We start from the raw sequence: 17,482 nt of genomic DNA, 5'->3' as shown, positions 1-17,482 counted from the left end.
GTTCCCAGCCGTCACTACTTCTCCAAGAGAGCTGTGCCTTCCCTGCACAACCAAGTATCCGATAAAATCAAGTGTGCACTGCGCAAAGCCATCTGTGGCAAGGTCCACCTAACCACAGATACGTGGACCAGTAAGCACGGCCAGGGACGCTATATCTCCCTAACTGCACACTGGCTAAATGTAGTGGCGGCTGGGCCCCAGGCGGAGAGCTCTTTGGCGCACGTCCTTCCGCCGCCAAGGATCGCAGGGCAACAATCTTTGACTCCTGTAGCCTCCTCCTCCTACTCGGCTTCCTCCTCCTCTTCTTTTACCTGCTCATCCAGTCAGCCACACACCTTCACCACCAACTTCAGCACAGCCCGGGGTAAACCTCAGCAGGCCATTCTGAAACTCATATGTTTGGGGGACAGGCCCCACACCGCGCAGGAGTTGTGGCGGGGTATTGAACAACACACCGACGAGTGGTTGCTGCCGGTGAGCCTCAAGCCCGGCCTGGTGGTGTGTGATAATGGGCGAAATCTCGTTGCAGCTCTGGGACTAGCCGGTTTGATGCACATCCCTTGCCTGGCGCATGTGCTGAATTTGGTGGTGCAGAAGTTCATTCACAACTACCCCGACATGTCAGAGCTGCTGCATAAAGTGCAGGCCGTCTGTGCGCGCTTCCGGCGTTTACATCCTGCCGCTGCTTGCCTGTCTGCGCTACAGCGTAACTTCGGCCTTCCCGCTCACCGCCTCATATGCGACGTGCCCACCAAGTGGAACTCCACCTTGCACATGCTGGACAGACTGTGCGAGCAGCAGCAGGCAATAGTGGAGTTTCAGCTGCAGCACGCACGGGTCAGTCGCACTGCGGAACAGCACCACTTCACCACCAATGACTGGGCCTCCATGAGGAGGTGGCCCAGGAGGAGGAGGAGGAGGAAGAGGGGTAATTTTTAGCACTTTCAGGCCAGTCTCTTAGAAGTGACTCAGAGGGAGGTTTTTTGCAACAGCAGAGGCCAGGTACAAATGTGGCCAGACAGGGCCCAGTACTGGAGGATGAGGATGACGAGGATGAGAAGGAGGTGGAGGAGGATGAGGATGAAGCATGTTCACAACGGGGTAGCACCTAACGCAGCTCGGGCCCATCACTGGTGCGTGGCTGGGGGGAAACGGAGGACGATGACGATACGCCTCCCACAGAGGACAGCTTGTCCTTACCTCTGGGCAGCCTGGCACACATGAGCGACTACAAGCTGCAGTGCTTGCGCAACGACAGCAGAGTTGTCCACATTTTAACGTGTGCTGACTACTGGGTGGCCACCCTGCTGGATGCCCAGTACAAAGACAATGTGCCCACCTTACTTCCTGCACTGGAGCGTGATGGGAAGATGCGCGAGTACACGTTAGTAGTAGTTCACTACAAATAACTTGACCAGCTAAAACAGTACAGATTTGGTTGAATAGAAATGTCAGGTCTATTTTTTAGGCGCTGGGTGACAGGCTCAACTTGCCCCTGATGTAGTATATGGCCAAAAAATAACCACACTGTTGATGGTTAAATGCACTTGGGTGACACAGGCTCAGCCTGCACCAGATGTAGTATATGGCCAAAAAATAATCAGACTGTTGATGGTTAAATGCAGTTCGGTTACACAGGCTCAGCCTGCAGCTGATGTAGTATATGGCCAAAAAATAACCAGACTGTTGATGGTTAAATGCACTTCGGTGACACAGGCTCAGCCTGCAGCTGATGTAGGATATAGCACAAAATAACCACACTATTGATGGTTAAATACACTTGGTGATAGCTTGTGCTGGCGCACCACAAGTCACAAAATGGCCGCCGATCACCCCAGAAAAAAAGTGATCTAAAAACGCTCTGGGCAGCCTCAAAAAAGTGAGCAAGTCAATACTAGCACTTCAATGATCCACAGCTGCAGATCAATCACAGAATGAAGTCTTTTGGAGGAGTTAATCACTGCCTAATCTCGCCCTAACGTCGCAGCTGCAACCTCTCCCTATGCTTCAATCAGCAGAGTGACGTGCAGCGCAACGTGACCCAAGCTTATATAGAGGCTGAGTCACATGCTGCACTGGCCAATCACAGCCATGCCAATAGTAGGCAAGGCTGTGATGGCCTCTTGGGGCAAGTAGTATGACACTTGTTGATTAGCTGCTTTGCAGCCTTTCAAAAAGCGCCAAGAAAGCGCCGAACACCGAACCCGAACACAGACTTTTACGAAAATGTCGTTCGGGTTCGCTCATCCCTATCTAAAACATCTGGAATACCAAATGCGTATGAATGAATATTATGGTGTGTGCGAATGGTCAGTAACAAGGGTTTAAGCCTTGACGTGGCGTTACTGCTCACATGTGTATCCAAGTGCCAATTCAACCAATGTGAGTAACTGTAATACTTATGAGGTAACCATAAATACTGTGACGATGGAGAATTAAACGACCGTATCTTCTACACACTGTGACCGTATCTCCTAAATACTGCTTTCACCGTGACCGTATCTCCTAAACACTGCTTACAATGCAACCGTATCTCCTAAACACTGCTTACAACGTGACATATCTCCTAAACACTGCTTACACTGTGACCGTATCTCCTAAACACTGCTTGTACTGTGACCGTATCTCCTAAACACTGCTTATACTGTGACCGTATCTCCTAAACACTGCTTATACTGTGACTAGGGTTGAGCGAACCCGAACTGTAAAGTTAAGGTTCGTATCGAACTCTAGGATTTTTGGACCCCGAACCCGAACATTTCAGTAAAAGTTTGGGTTCGGGTTCGGTGTTCGGCGATTTCTTTGCGCTTTTTGAAAGGCTGCCAAGCAACAAGCGTTTAACTGTTTGACCTTAGAAGCCATCACAGCCATACTTACTAATGGCATGGCTGTGATTGGCCAGTGCAGCATGTGACCCAGCTTCTATATAAGCTGGAGTCACGTAGCGCTGCACGTCACTCTGCTGTGCTTAGTGTAGGTAGAGGATGCTGCTGTGATGGAGAGAATAGGACAAAACTTTAGGATTTTTGGACCCCGGACCCAAACCCGAACATTTCTGTAAAAGTTCGGGTTCGGTGTTTGGCGATTTCTTGGCACTTTTTGAAAAGCACTGTGATTGGCCAGTGCAGCATGTGACCCAGCCTCTATATAAGCTGGAGACAGGTAGCGCTGCACGTCACTCTGCTGTTACTAGTGTAGGGAGAGGATGCTGCTGGTGATTTCAGGGAGAGAATAGGACTGAATCTGTGATCAGAACTCCAATATAACTCAGCGATCTACATAGATTTAGTTGTGTGGGTGCAGGGCACAATCTTTTTACCCTGCCCTAAGCCCAATGACAGAGAAAAATAACTTTTATCCGTCTGTTAGTTAGGTGAGCGGTGGCGGCCATTTTATGCAAGCTCAGTGCATCAGCACTGCATCTATGCTTTTGTGACATTCAAATCCAAGCTTGAAATACTGCAATAATAATCTGGTTTTAAAAAAAAAAAACACCCTTTTTTGGCAATATCCAACATCTGGTGCCTTTGCAGGATTAGTCAGTGTGCAATTTAAGCTAGAAATACAGCTATAATTTTCTGGCAATTTTTGGGCAAAATACACAATTTTGCAGCCCTTGCTGCATCAGCACGTGTGAAATTCAAGCGTTATATACAGATTTCAGATTCTGTCAGTAAAAAACACCTTTTATTTTGCAAAATACTTAATATTGCAGCCCTTGCTGCATCTGTGATTGTTGAAAACAAGTTTTAAAAACTTCAGTAATTTACTGGCTTTGAAAAAAACACCCATTTTTGGCAATATCCAACATCTGGTGCCTTTGTAGGATTAGTCAGTGTGAAATGTAAGCTAGAAAGCCCATGCTGCATCTGTGATTGTTAAAAACTTCAATCATTTTCTGGCTTTGAAAAAACATTTTTTTGGGGGAATATCCAACATCTGGTGCCTTTGCAGGATTAGTCAGTGTGCAATTTAAGCTAGAAATTTAGCCATAATTCTCTGGGTTTTTAACCCTTTCAAGACCAAGCTAGTTTTTACCTTCAGGACCAGGCCATTTTTATCAAATCTGACATGTGTCACTTTATGTGGTAATAACTTTAAAACACTTTATACTTATCCAGGCCATTCTGAGATTGTTTTCTCGTCACATACTGTACTTCATGACACTGGTAAAATTGAGTCAAAAAATGTCATTTTTATTTATAAAAAAATACCAAATTTAGCAAAAATTTTGAAAAATTTGCTAATTTCCAAATTTCTATTTCTCTACTTTTATAATAAACAGTAAAATCTCCAAAAATAGTTATTAATTTACATTTTCCATATGTCTACTTTAGAAGCAAATCTTGAAATCTTTCAGAAAATTTCCAAAACCCACTTTTTAAGGACCAGTTCAGGTCTGAAGTCGCTTTGTGAGTCTTACATAATAGAAACCACTAGGGATGAGCGAACCCGAACTGTATAGTTCGTGTTCGTACCGAATTTTGGGGTGTTCGTGACACGGACCCGAACCTGAACATTTACGTAAAAGTTCGGGTTCGGTGTTCGGCGCTTTCTTGGCGCTTTTTAAAAGGCTGCAAAGCAGCCAATCAGCAAGCGTCATACTACTTGCCCCAAGAGGCCATCACAGCCATGCCTACTATTGGCATGGCTGTGATTGGCCAGTGCAGCATGTGACCCAGCCTCTATTTAAGCTGGAGTCACGTAGCGCCGCACGTCACTCTGCTCTGATCAGTGTAGGGAGAGGATGCAGCTGCTGTTAGGGCGAGATTAGGCAGGGATTTACTCAGCAAAAACACTTAATGAAGTGATCGATCTACAGCTGTGAATCATTCAACTTCTGCTAGTTAATTGCTCACTGTTTTTAGGCTGCCCAGAGTGTTTTTCTGTCACTTTTTTCTGGGGTGATCGGCGGCCATTTTGTGTCTTGTGGTGCGCCAGCACAAGCTGCCACCAAGTCCATTTAACAATCAATAGTGTGTTTGTGTTTTTTTGCTATATCCTACATCAGGGGCTTGGCTGTGCTTGCTATTTAATTGAGGGGTGAAATACAATTGCCAAAATAGCAATACCCTAAATCTGGTGTTTCAGCTGTGGCTAGCCAATTGTAATACTGTCTGCTGTCTGGCAAAGGATATATTTTTTTCTGGGGTGAAATTCAATTGCCAAAATAGCAATACCCTAAATCAGTGGTTTCTGCTGTTGCAGGCCAAGTGTAAATCTGTCCGTAAAAGGGTATATTACACTCAGCGTGCATCTCCAATTGTATTTTTGTTCCGTAAAAGGGTATATTACACAAACTGTTAAATTACAATTGCTGAAACCATAAGCCTTTAAATTTGTACACACCATTGTGCATCTCACATAGTGTATTTCTGTCCGTAAAGGGGATATTACATTGAAGGTGCAAATTCAAGTGCTGATAAGGTCATCCTCAATAACTTCACACGCTAACGTGCTTCTCCAAGTCTAATTCTGTCCGTAAAAGGATACCTGTCATCCAGGGCCTAAATACTAGGCCTACAATTTATATTCAGCTAAATCTGTGGTTATTGCTGTGGCTGGTCAAGTTATTTAGTGTCCGTCAAAGCATAGTTTTTGTTCTAGGTTGAAATTCAATTCCCAAAATAGCAATTCCCTAAATCAGTGGTCTCTGCTGTAGCAGGCCAAGTTTAAATCTGTCCGTAAAAGGGTATATTACATTGAAGGTGCAAATTCAAGTGCTGATAGGGTCATCCTCAATAACTGCACACGCTACCGTGCATCTCCAAGTCTAATACTGTCCGTAAAAGGATATCTTTTATCCAGGGCCTAAATACTAGGCATACAATTTATATTCCCCTAAATTTGTGGTTACTGCTGTGCCTGTATTAGTGTAATACGTACCGTTAAATAGATACCCAGATAGTGTTAGGTGCCTGTAAAAAAAGGCCTGAATTTGAATTCAATACATTGGGCCAAATATTTTTTTTCTTATTGTGGTGAACGGTAACAATGAGGAAAACATCTAGTAAGGGACGCGGACATGGTCGTGGTGGTGTTAGTGGACCCTCTGGTGCTGGGAGAGGACGTGGCCGTTCTGCCACAGCCACACGTTCTAGTGAACCAACTACCTCAGGTCCCAGTAGCCGCCAGAATTTACAGCGATATTTGGTGGGGCCCAATGCCGTTCTAAGGATGGTAAGGCCTGAGCAGGTACAAGCATTAGTCAATTGGGTGGCCGACAGTGGATCCAGCACGTTCACATTATCTCCCACCCAGTCTTCAGCAGAAAGCGCACAGATGGCGCCTGAAAACCAAGCCCATCAGTCTGTCACATCACCCCCATGCATATCAGGGAAACTGTCTGAGCCTCAAGTTATGCAGCAGTCTCTTATGCTGTTTGATGACTCTGCTGGCAGGGTTTCCCAAGGGTTCAGAGGAAGAGGCAGTGGTGAGACCGAGCCAACAGCGTAGCAAAAGAGGGAGCAGTGGGCAAAAGCAGAACACCCGCCGCCAAGAGAGTTCGCCCGCTACTGGTTACCGCACCCCAAAAGCAGCTTCAAGGAGTTCCCTGGCGTGGCACTTCTTCAAACAATGTGCTGACGACAAGACCCGAGTGGTTTGCACGCTGTGCCATCAAAGCCTGAAGCGAGACATTAATATTCTGAACCTTAGCACAACCTGCATGACCAGGCATCTGCATGCAAAGCATCAACTGCAGTGGAGTAAACACCTTAAAAACAAGGAACTCACTCAGGCTCCCCCTGCTACCTCTTCTGCTGCTGCCTCGGCCTCTTCCTCCGCCTCAGGAGGAACGTTGGCACCTGCCGCCCAGCAAACAGAGGATGAACCACCAACACCACCACCTCCATCACCAAGCATCTCCACCATGTCACACGGCAGCATTCAGCTCTCCATCTCACAAACATTTGAGAGAAAGCGTAAATTCTCACCTTGCCACCCTCGATCCCTGGCCCTGAATGCCAGCATTTCTAAACTACTGGCCTATGAAATGCTGTCATTCAGGCTGGTGGACACAGACAGCTTCAAACAGCTCATGTCGCTTGCTGTCCCACAGTATGTTGTTCCCAGCCGTCACTACTTCTCCAAGAGAGCTGTGCCTTCCCTGCACAACCAAGTATCCGATAAAATCAAGTGTGCACTGCGCAAAGCCATCTGTGGCAAGGTCCACCTAACCACAGATACGTGGACCAGTAAGCACGGCCAGGGACGCTATATCTCCCTAACTGCACACTGGCTAAATGTAGTGGCGGCTGGGCCCCAGGCGGAGAGCTCTTTGGCGCACGTCCTTCCGCCGCCAAGGATCGCAGGGCAACAATCTTTGACTCCTGTAGCCTCCTCCTCCTACTCGGCTTCCTCCTCCTCTTCTTTTACCTGCTCATCCAGTCAGCCACACACCTTCACCACCAACTTCAGCACAGCCCGGGGTAAACCTCAGCAGGCCATTCTGAAACTCATATGTTTGGGGGACAGGCCCCACACCGCGCAGGAGTTGTGGCGGGGTATTGAACAACACACCGACGAGTGGTTGCTGCCGGTGAGCCTCAAGCCCGGCCTGGTGGTGTGTGATAATGGGCGAAATCTCGTTGCAGCTCTGGGACTAGCCGGTTTGATGCACATCCCTTGCCTGGCGCATGTGCTGAATTTGGTGGTGCAGAAGTTCATTCACAACTACCCCGACATGTCAGAGCTGCTGCATAAAGTGCAGGCCGTCTGTGCGCGCTTCCGGCGTTTACATCCTGCCGCTGCTTGCCTGTCTGCGCTACAGCGTAACTTCGGCCTTCCCGCTCACCGCCTCATATGCGACGTGCCCACCAAGTGGAACTCCACCTTGCACATGCTGGACAGACTGTGCGAGCAGCAGCAGGCAATAGTGGAGTTTCAGCTGCAGCACGCACGGGTCAGTCGCACTGCGGAACAGCACCACTTCACCACCAATGACTGGGCCTCCATGAGGAGGTGGCCCAGGAGGAGGAGGAGGAGGAAGAGGGGTAATTTTTAGCACTTTCAGGCCAGTCTCTTAGAAGTGACTCAGAGGGAGGTTTTTTGCAACAGCAGAGGCCAGGTACAAATGTGGCCAGACAGGGCCCAGTACTGGAGGATGAGGATGACGAGGATGAGAAGGAGGTGGAGGAGGATGAGGATGAAGCATGTTCACAACGGGGTAGCACCTAACGCAGCTCGGGCCCATCACTGGTGCGTGGCTGGGGGGAAACGGAGGACGATGACGATACGCCTCCCACAGAGGACAGCTTGTCCTTACCTCTGGGCAGCCTGGCACACATGAGCGACTACAAGCTGCAGTGCTTGCGCAACGACAGCAGAGTTGTCCACATTTTAACGTGTGCTGACTACTGGGTGGCCACCCTGCTGGATGCCCAGTACAAAGACAATGTGCCCACCTTACTTCCTGCACTGGAGCGTGATGGGAAGATGCGCGAGTACACGTTAGTAGTAGTTCACTACAAATAACTTGACCAGCTAAAACAGTACAGATTTGGTTGAATAGAAATGTCAGGTCTATTTTTTAGGCGCTGGGTGACAGGCTCAACTTGCCCCTGATGTAGTATATGGCCAAAAAATAACCACACTGTTGATGGTTAAATGCACTTGGGTGACACAGGCTCAGCCTGCACCAGATGTAGTATATGGCCAAAAAATAATCAGACTGTTGATGGTTAAATGCAGTTCGGTTACACAGGCTCAGCCTGCAGCTGATGTAGTATATGGCCAAAAAATAACCAGACTGTTGATGGTTAAATGCACTTCGGTGACACAGGCTCAGCCTGCAGCTGATGTAGGATATAGCACAAAATAACCACACTATTGATGGTTAAATACACTTGGTGATAGCTTGTGCTGGCGCACCACAAGTCACAAAATGGCCGCCGATCACCCCAGAAAAAAAGTGATCTAAAAACGCTCTGGGCAGCCTCAAAAAAGTGAGCAAGTCAATACTAGCACTTCAATGATCCACAGCTGCAGATCAATCACAGAATGAAGTCTTTTGGAGGAGTTAATCACTGCCTAATCTCGCCCTAACGTCGCAGCTGCAACCTCTCCCTATGCTTCAATCAGCAGAGTGACGTGCAGCGCAACGTGACCCAAGCTTATATAGAGGCTGAGTCACATGCTGCACTGGCCAATCACAGCCATGCCAATAGTAGGCAAGGCTGTGATGGCCTCTTGGGGCAAGTAGTATGACACTTGTTGATTAGCTGCTTTGCAGCCTTTCAAAAAGCGCCAAGAAAGCGCCGAACACCGAACCCGAACACAGACTTTTACGAAAATGTCGTTCGGGTTCGCTCATCCCTATCTAAAACATCTGGAATACCAAATGCGTATGAATGAATATTATGGTGTGTGCGAATGGTCAGTAACAAGGGTTTAAGCCTTGACGTGGCGTTACTGCTCACATGTGTATCCAAGTGCCAATTCAACCAATGTGAGTAACTGTAATACTTATGAGGTAACCATAAATACTGTGACGATGGAGAATTAAACGACCGTATCTTCTACACACTGTGACCGTATCTCCTAAATACTGCTTTCACCGTGACCGTATCTCCTAAACACTGCTTACAATGCAACCGTATCTCCTAAACACTGCTTACAACGTGACATATCTCCTAAACACTGCTTACACTGTGACCGTATCTCCTAAACACTGCTTGTACTGTGACCGTATCTCCTAAACACTGCTTATACTGTGACCGTATCTCCTAAACACTGCTTATACTGTGACTAGGGTTGAGCGAACCCGAACTGTAAAGTTAAGGTTCGTATCGAACTCTAGGATTTTTGGACCCCGAACCCGAACATTTCAGTAAAAGTTTGGGTTCGGGTTCGGTGTTCGGCGATTTCTTTGCGCTTTTTGAAAGGCTGCCAAGCAACAAGCGTTTAACTGTTTGACCTTAGAAGCCATCACAGCCATACTTACTAATGGCATGGCTGTGATTGGCCAGTGCAGCATGTGACCCAGCTTCTATATAAGCTGGAGTCACGTAGCGCTGCACGTCACTCTGCTGTGCTTAGTGTAGGTAGAGGATGCTGCTGTGATGGAGAGAATAGGACAAAACTTTAGGATTTTTGGACCCCGGACCCAAACCCGAACATTTCTGTAAAAGTTCGGGTTCGGTGTTTGGCGATTTCTTGGCACTTTTTGAAAAGCACTGTGATTGGCCAGTGCAGCATGTGACCCAGCCTCTATATAAGCTGGAGACAGGTAGCGCTGCACGTCACTCTGCTGTTACTAGTGTAGGGAGAGGATGCTGCTGGTGATTTCAGGGAGAGAATAAGACTGAATCTGTGATCAGAACTCCAATATAACTCAGCGATCTACATAGATTTAGTTGTGTGGGTGCAGGGCACAATCTTTTTACCCTGCCCTAAGCCCAATGACAGAGAAAAATAACTTTTATCCGTCTGTTAGTTAGGTGAGCGGTGGCGGCCATTTTATGCAAGCTCAGTGCATCAGCACTGCATCTATGCTTTTGTGACATTCAAATCCAAGCTTGAAATACTGCAATAATAATCTGGTTTTAAAAAAAAAAAACACCCTTTTTTGGCAATATCCAACATCTGGTGCCTTTGCAGGATTAGTCAGTGTGCAATTTAAGCTAGAAATACAGCTATAATTTTCTGGCAATTTTTGGGCAAAATACACAATTTTGCAGCCCTTGCTGCATCAGCACGTGTGAAATTCAAGCGTTATATACAGATTTCAGATTCTGTCAGTAAAAAACACCTTTTATTTTGCAAAATACTTAATATTGCAGCCCTTGCTGCATCTGTGATTGTTGAAAACAAGTTTTAAAAACTTCAGTAATTTACTGGCTTTGAAAAAAACACCCATTTTTGGCAATATCCAACATCTGGTGCCTTTGTAGGATTAGTCAGTGTGAAATGTAAGCTAGAAAGCCCATGCTGCATCTGTGATTGTTAAAAACTTCAATCATTTTCTGGCTTTGAAAAAACATTTTTTTGGGGGAATATCCAACATCTGGTGCCTTTGCAGGATTAGTCAGTGTGCAATTTAAGCTAGAAATTTAGCCATAATTCTCTGGGTTTTTAACCCTTTCAAGACCAAGCTAGTTTTTACCTTCAGGACCAGGCCATTTTTATCAAATCTGACATGTGTCACTTTATGTGGTAATAACTTTAAAACACTTTATACTTATCCAGGCCATTCTGAGATTGTTTTCTCGTCACATACTGTACTTCATGACACTGGTAAAATTGAGTCAAAAAATGTCATTTTTATTTATAAAAAAATACCAAATTTAGCAAAAATTTTGAAAAATTTGCTAATTTCCAAATTTCTATTTCTCTACTTTTATAATAAACAGTAAAATCTCCAAAAATAGTTATTAATTTACATTTTCCATATGTCTACTTTAGAAGCAAATCTTGAAATCTTTCAGAAAATTTCCAAAACCCACTTTTTAAGGACCAGTTCAGGTCTGAAGTCGCTTTGTGAGTCTTACATAATAGAAACCACTAGGGATGAGCGAACCCGAACTGTATAGTTCGTGTTCGTACCGAATTTTGGGGTGTTCGTGACACGGACCCGAACCTGAACATTTACGTAAAAGTTCGGGTTCGGTGTTCGGCGCTTTCTTTGCGCTTTTTAAAAGGCTGCAAAGCAGCCAATCAGCAAGCGTCATACTACTTGCCCCAAGAGGCCATCACAGCCATGCCTACTATTGGCATGGCTGTGATTGGCCAGTGCAGCATGTGACCCAGCCTCTATTTAAGCTGGAGTCACGTAGCGCCGCACGTCACTCTGCTCTGATCAGTGTAGGGAGAGGATGCAGCTGCTGTTAGGGCGAGATTAGGCAGGGATTTACTCAGCAAAAACACTTAATGAAGTGATCGATCTACAGCTGTGAATCATTCAACTTCTGCTAGTTAATTGCTCACTGTTTTTAGGCTGCCCAGAGTGTTTTTCTGTCACTTTTTTCTGGGGTGATCGGCGGCCATTTTGTGTCTTGTGGTGCGCCAGCACAAGCTGCCACCAAGTCCATTTAACAATCAATAGTGTGTTTGTGTTTTTTTGCTATATCCTACATCAGGGGCTTGGCTGTGCTTGCTATTTAATTGAGGGGTGAAATACAATTGCCAAAATAGCAATACCCTAAATCTGGTGTTTCAGCTGTGGCTAGCCAATTGTAATACTGTCTGCTGTCTGGCAAAGGATATATTTTTTTCTGGGGTGAAATTCAATTGCCAAAATAGCAATACCCTAAATCAGTGGTTTCTGCTGTTGCAGGCCAAGTGTAAATCTGTCCGTAAAAGGGTATATTACACTCAGCGTGCATCTCCAATTGTATTTTTGTTCCGTAAAAGGGTATATTACACAAACTGTTAAATTACAATTGCTGAAACCATAAGCCTTTAAATTTGTACACACCATTGTGCATCTCACATAGTGTATTTCTGTCCGTAAAGGGGATATTACATTGAAGGTGCAAATTCAAGTGCTGATAAGGTCATCCTCAATAACTTCACACGCTAACGTGCTTCTCCAAGTCTAATTCTGTCCGTAAAAGGATACCTGTCATCCAGGGCCTAAATACTAGGCCTACAATTTATATTCAGCAAAATCTGTGGTTATTGCTGTGGCTGGTCAAGTTATTTAGTGTCCGTCAAAGCATAGTTTTTGTTCTAGGTTGAAATTCAATTCCCAAAATAGCAATTCCCTAAATCAGTGGTCTCTGCTGTAGCAGGCCAAGTTTAAATCTGTCCGTAAAAGGGTATATTACATTGAAGGTGCAAATTCAAGTGCTGATAGGGTCATCCTCAATAACTGCACACGCTACCGTGCATCTCCAAGTCTAATACTGTCCGTAAAAGGATATCTTTTATCCAGGGCCTAAATACTAGGCATACAATTTATATTCCCCTAAATTTGTGGTTACTGCTGTGCCTGTATTAGTGTAATACGTACCGTTAAATAGATACCCAGATAGTGTTAGGTGCCTGTAAAAAAAGGCCTGAATTTGAATTCAATACATTGGGCCAAATATTTTTTTTCTTATTGTGGTGAACGGTAACAATGAGGAAAACATCTAGTAAGGGACGCGGACATGGTCGTGGTGGTGTTAGTGGACCCTCTGGTGCTGGGAGAGGACGTGGCCGTTCTGCCACAGCCACACGTTCTAGTGAACCAACTACCTCAGGTCCCAGTAGCCGCCAGAATTTACAGCGATATTTGGTGGGGCCCAATGCCGTTCTAAGGATGGTAAGGCCTGAGCAGGTACAAGCATTAGTCAATTGGGTGGCCGACAGTGGATCCAGCACGTTCACATTATCTCCCACCCAGTCTTCAGCAGAAAGCGCACAGATGGCGCCTGAAAACCAAGCCCATCAGTCTGTCACATCACCCCCATGCATATCAGGGAAACTGTCTGAGCCTCAAGTTATGCAGCAGTCTCTTATGCTGTTTGATGACTCTGCTGGCAGGGTTTCCCAAGGGTTCAGAGGAAGAGGCAGTGGTGAGACCGAGCCAACAGCGTAGCAAAAGAGGGAGCAGTGGGCAAAAGCAGAACACCCGCCGCCAAGAGAGTTCGCCCGCTACTGGTTACCGCACCCCAAAAGCAGCTTCAAGGAGTTCCCTGGCGTGGCACTTCTTCAAACAATGTGCTGACGACAAGACCCGAGTGGTTTGCACGCTGTGCCATCAAAGCCTGAAGCGAGACATTAATATTCTGAACCTTAGCACAACCTGCATGACCAGGCATCTGCATGCAAAGCATCAACTGCAGTGGAGTAAACACCTTAAAAACAAGGAACTCACTCAGGCTCCCCCTGCTACCTCTTCTGCTGCTGCCTCGGCCTCTTCCTCCGCCTCAGGAGGAACGTTGGCACCTGCCGCCCAGCAAACAGAGGATGAACCACCAACACCACCACCTCCATCACCAAGCATCTCCACCATGTCACACGGCAGCATTCAGCTCTCCATCTCACAAACATTTGAGAGAAAGCGTAAATTCTCACCTTGCCACCCTCGATCCCTGGCCCTGAATGCCAGCATTTCTAAACTACTGGCCTATGAAATGCTGTCATTCAGGCTGGTGGACACAGACAGCTTCAAACAGCTCATGTCGCTTGCTGTCCCACAGTATGTTGTTCCCAGCCGTCACTACTTCTCCAAGAGAGCTGTGCCTTCCCTGCACAACCAAGTATCCGATAAAATCAAGTGTGCACTGCGCAAAGCCATCTGTGGCAAGGTCCACCTAACCACAGATACGTGGACCAGTAAGCACGGCCAGGGACGCTATATCTCCCTAACTGCACACTGGCTAAATGTAGTGGCGGCTGGGCCCCAGGCGGAGAGCTCTTTGGCGCACGTCCTTCCGCCGCCAAGGATCGCAGGGCAACAATCTTTGACTCCTGTAGCCTCCTCCTCCTACTCGGCTTCCTCCTCCTCTTCTTTTACCTGCTCATCCAGTCAGCCACACACCTTCACCACCAACTTCAGCACAGCCCGGGGTAAACCTCAGCAGGCCATTCTGAAACTCATATGTTTGGGGGACAGGCCCCACACCGCGCAGGAGTTGTGGCGGGGTATTGAACAACACACCGACGAGTGGTTGCTGCCGGTGAGCCTCAAGCCCGGCCTGGTGGTGTGTGATAATGGGCGAAATCTCGTTGCAGCTCTGGGACTAGCCGGTTTGATGCACATCCCTTGCCTGGCGCATGTGCTGAATTTGGTGGTGCAGAAGTTCATTCACAACTACCCCGACATGTCAGAGCTGCTGCATAAAGTGCAGGCCGTCTGTGCGCGCTTCCGGCGTTTACATCCTGCCGCTGCTTGCCTGTCTGCGCTACAGCGTAACTTCGGCCTTCCCGCTCACCGCCTCATATGCGACGTGCCCACCAAGTGGAACTCCACCTTGCACATGCTGGACAGACTGTGCGAGCAGCAGCAGGCAATAGTGGAGTTTCAGCTGCAGCACGCACGGGTCAGTCGCACTGCGGAACAGCACCACTTCACCACCAATGACTGGGCCTCCATGAGGAGGTGGCCCAGGAGGAGGAGGAGGAGGAAGAGGGGTAATTTTTAGCACTTTCAGGCCAGTCTCTTAGAAGTGACTCAGAGGGAGGTTTTTTGCAACAGCAGAGGCCAGGTACAAATGTGGCCAGACAGGGCCCAGTACTGGAGGATGAGGATGACGAGGATGAGAAGGAGGTGGAGGAGGATGAGGATGAAGCATGTTCACAACGGGGTAGCACCTAACGCAGCTCGGGCCCATCACTGGTGCGTGGCTGGGGGGAAACGGAGGACGATGACGATACGCCTCCCACAGAGGACAGCTTGTCCTTACCTCTGGGCAGCCTGGCACACATGAGCGACTACAAGCTGCAGTGCTTGCGCAACGACAGCAGAGTTGTCCACATTTTAACGTGTGCTGACTACTGGGTGGCCACCCTGCTGGATGCCCAGTACAAAGACAATGTGCCCACCTTACTTCCTGCACTGGAGCGTGATGGGAAGATGCGCGAGTACACGTTAGTAGACGCGCTACTGAGAGCATTCCCAAATATCACAGGGGAACAAGTGGAAGCCCAAGGCGAAGGCAGAGGAGGAGCAAGAGGTCGCCAACGCAGCTGTGTCACGGCCAGCTCCTCTGAGAGCAGGGTTAGCATGGCAGAGATGTGGAAAAGTTTTGTCACCACGCCACAGCTAACTGCACCACCACCTGATACGGAACGTGTTAGCAGGAGGCAACATTTCACTAACATGGTGGAACAGTACGTGTGCACACCCCTCCACGTACTGACTGATGGTTAGGCCCCATTCAACTTCCTGGTCTCCAAATTTTCCACGTGGCCAGAGCTAGGCTTTTATGCCTTGGAGGTGCTGGCCTGCCCGGCGGCCAGCCTTTTGTCTGAACGTGTATTCAGCACGGCAGGGGGCGTCATTACAGACAAACGCAGCCGCCTGTCTATAGCCAATATGGACAAGCTGACGTTCATAAAAATGAACCAGGCATGGATCCCACAGGACCTGTCCATCCCTTGTGCAGATTAGACATTTGTAACTACCTCCCCTTAACCATATATTCTTGAACTCCAGGGCACATCTTCATTCAATCCTCTTTTTTTAATTTTACCATTATATTGCAGGGCAACCCAAAGTTGAATGAACCTCTCCTCTGTCTGGGTGCCGGGGCCTAAAAATATCTGACAGTGGCCTGTTCCAGTGGTGGGTGACATGAAGCCTGATTCTCTGCTATGACATGAAGCCTGATTCTCTGCTATGGGACCTCTCTCCTCTGTCTGGGTGCCGGGGCCTAAATATCTGACAGTGGCCTGTTCCAGTGGTGGGTGACATGAAGCCTGATTCTCTGCTATGGGACCTCTCTCCTCTGTCTGGGTGCCGGGGCCTAAAAATATCTGACAGTGGCCTGTTCCAGTGGTGGGTGACATGAAGCCTGATTCTCTGCTATGACATGAAGCCTGATTCTCTGCTATGGGACCTCTCTCCTCTGTCTGGGTGCCGGGGCCTAAAAATATCTGACAGTGGCCTGTTCCAATGGTGGGTGACATGAAGCCTGATTCTCTGCTATGACATGAAGCCTGATTCTCTACTATGGGACCTCTCTCCTCTGTCTGGGTGCCGGGGCCTAAATATCTGACAGTGGCCTGTTCCAGTGGTGGGTGACATGAAGCCTGATTCTCTGCTATGGGACCTCGCTCCTCTGTCTGGGTGCCTGGGCCTAAAAATATCTGACAGTGGCCTGTTCCAGTGCTGGGTGACATGAAGCCTGATTCTGATTGCTATGGGACCTCTCTCTAATTGATATTGGTTAATTTTTATTTCTTTTTTTTTATTCATTTCACTATCCACATTTGTTTGCAGGGGATTTACCTACATTTTGCTGCCTTTTGCAGCCCTCTAGCCCTTTCCTGGGTTATTTTACAGCCTTTTTAGTGCCAAAAAGTTCGGGTCCCCATTGACTTCAATGAGGTTCGGGTTCGGCCGAACTTCTCGAACCCGAACATCCAGGTGTTCGCTCAACTCTAGAAACCACCCAAAAATGACCCCATTTTAGAAACTACACCCCTCAAGGTATTCGAAACTGATTTTACAAACTTTGTTAACTCTTTAGGTGTTCCACAAGAATTATAAGGAAACTGGAGATGAAATTTCAGAATTTCACTTTTTGGCAGATTTTTCATTTTAATCCATTTTTTCCAGTAACAAAGCAAGGGTTAACAGCCAAACAAAACTCAATATTTATGGCCCTGATTCTTTATGGCCCCCATTTTAAAAACTACGGAATAAGGTGACAGTTTTGTTGGTACTATTTTAGGGTACATATGATTTTTGGTTGCTCTATATTACACTTTTTGTGAGGCAAGGTAACAAAAAATAGCTGTTTTGGCACAATTTTTATTTTTTATTATTTACAATGTTCATCTGACAGGTTAGATCATGAGCTATTTTTATAGAGCAGGTTGTTACGGATGC

This window comes from Bufo bufo, chromosome 3 (genome assembly GCF_905171765.1).
Source record: "Bufo bufo chromosome 3, aBufBuf1.1, whole genome shotgun sequence".
Taxonomy (NCBI): Eukaryota; Metazoa; Chordata; class Amphibia; order Anura; family Bufonidae; genus Bufo; species Bufo bufo.
The sequence above is the reverse complement of the archived record's forward strand: the minus strand, read 5'-3'. Positions refer to the sequence as shown.